Source organism: Mus caroli, chromosome 3 (assembly GCF_900094665.2).
Source record: "Mus caroli chromosome 3, CAROLI_EIJ_v1.1, whole genome shotgun sequence".
NCBI classification, from domain to species: domain Eukaryota; kingdom Metazoa; phylum Chordata; class Mammalia; order Rodentia; family Muridae; genus Mus; species Mus caroli.
Genome location: NC_034572.1, coordinates 13,846,230 through 13,848,783, shown reverse-complemented (window position 1 = coordinate 13,848,783; position 2,554 = coordinate 13,846,230).

Sequence of the window (2,554 nt, the reverse complement as noted above, 5' to 3'; positions counted from 1 at the left end):
TCTTTTGGTTGCCTATGGGAAGAAAATACACCATTGCTACTAGAATAATAACTATTTGCAAGGAAAACAATCTATTGTTGAGCCAAAGAAGTCAATCTGTCTCTTTTAAATAGACACTGGGGGTTGTGGAGTCTTGCTCTCCTCATAAAATATAAATCTTCTACTATCTGCTTCATTATTGTTTAATGGCTGTTTTTCAGACTTTTAAATGCTTCTCAGTAGTTACTCTTCTGACAGATAACTCTACAAATGATTGGAGAAAAAGGAGAATAAACCACCTCTGAATTTAAAAATTAGATGTCTATGATCATGGTCTTATGTACAAGAACAGTCACCTGCGGTGGTGATGCAGGCCAGGCCGGATATTGTCTCCTGCAGCATTGACTCTATTGGATTAGATGAAAAATGTATTTAATTTTTGACAAAGGAGGAATAGGTTGATTATTTTTCAGCAAGTGTTAACCATGAGCACTGGCTGTAAAGCTGCTTAATCAACACAAACATCTGGGAACAAGCAAGATCAAAACCCTGACTTTCAAAGTTAGGAGATACATTTATGCACCAGCTATTCAACAGCTGTGTGTCCTGGGCTTCCATAGATGAGGCCCTTTGAAAGTCTCTTTATCTTCTCTGTGCTCTCCTCTGCTCAGTATGGAGTCATCCTGAAATAAATGCGGCTGCCTTATTGCAGGTGATGACCAATAGTTTATCACAACAAATGTTTTTTGTTGATGTTGCTGAGTATAATTGTGTGAGTATTATTGAGTGAGGGATATTTATTCTATAACTTTTCTCACGAAGGAAAAGTTTGCTGATTGTTCCTTTGACAAGGATTTTTATGTGATAAGATTTGGAAAAAGTGAACACTTCAAATTACATAAAACCTATAAACTAATTTGGGAAGCAAGAATGTCTATAATTGTAACTAATCATTTTATTGAACACACACACAAACACACGCAACATAGCATGAACTATTTCTGCTGTATGATTCTTAATTTATGTTAAGTTGCTTTGTAAATAATTTTATATATTTATGCTGTTGTGAAGGAATTAATTTTTGTTTTATCATTAATGGTGTACAATATTATACTATATAATTTTAATTTCTACTGAGTATCTTACTGAACATCTCATTGTTGTCTAATGCTTCTTGATTTAAAAGGCTCATAATTCCAAAACAGTGTTACTTATTCCTGGGAATAAAATTTAGCATCTCTGGGGTCATTTAGAGCCACGAAGTAGGCAAAGTATTTTTGAAGCATAATTTCACTGATTATCATGAAGCCACTTGTTTCTATCTAAGTATTGATACATAAGTTTGCATCTCATAGGATATTTTTGCTCAGCAATGGATTACACATACAATGATACTCCTAAAAGACTTTACAGTGGAGCTAAAGTGGTTATGACCCATTGGCCCATATTCACATCCTCACATATTTGAGATGACAGAGAAGTAAACCTCCCTATCACACATAACTGTTGATAATTAGCTGTGCTATGTTTTATACATAGATTTATGTAAATTTACCATATTGTATTTTTAGTTTTAGACTGAAACTCACTTTGTTGCAATGAGTGGCCTAGAACTAACTTTGTAGAGCAGGCTGGACTTAAATTCACAGATATTCACCATATCCTGCCTCTGCCATTCAGGCACTGATATTCAAAGTGTGTACCACCACGCCTGGCAACCAACCACATATTCTTTATTTCTGATTTAGAGTATATCTCTTCTGCCTATTTATTTTAGAAGTTTATTTAAATATATTTTATGTATATATTAGACATGTATCTCCCATTTCCATGCTGCTTTTCTTTTTATTTTTGAAACTATAATATAATTATACTATTTCTCCCTTCTCATTACTCTCTCCAAACCCTCTTATATATTCATCTTTGGTCTTTTAAAAAATTGTGTGTGTGTGTGTGTGTGTGTGTGTGTGTGTGATATGTTTTAGTTAGGGTGTTACTGCTATGAACAGATACCATGACCAAGGCAATGTTTATAAGGGCCACATTTAATTGGGGCTGGCTTACAGGTTCAGAGGTTCAATCCACTGTCATCAAGGTGGGAGCATGGCAGTGTCCTTTCCATCTTCATCTGAAGGCTGTTAGAATACTAGCTTCCAGGCAGCTATGATGAGGGTCTTAAAGCTCACATCCACAGTGACACTCCTACTCCAATAAGGCCACACCTCCTAATAGTGCAAGTCCATGGGCCAAGCATATATAAACCATCACCATGTGTATATGTATATATACATATACCCTAAATATAACCTGGTCAGTTTGTATAATTTACATGTGTTCATGTTTTTAGGGATGGCCAATTGGCATTGAATATCCAATTTGTGTTCTTGGATATTGTGTTCTTCCTGGAGAAGATTATTTCTCCTACTCTCAGAATTCCTTAGCTCATTGGTTCTCAGTCTTCCTAATGCTGAGACCTTTTAATACAGTTTGGCATGTTGTGCTTACCCCCAATCACGAAACTATTTTCATTGCTACTTCATAACATTTTGCCATTGTTTTTTTTTTTTTTTTTTTT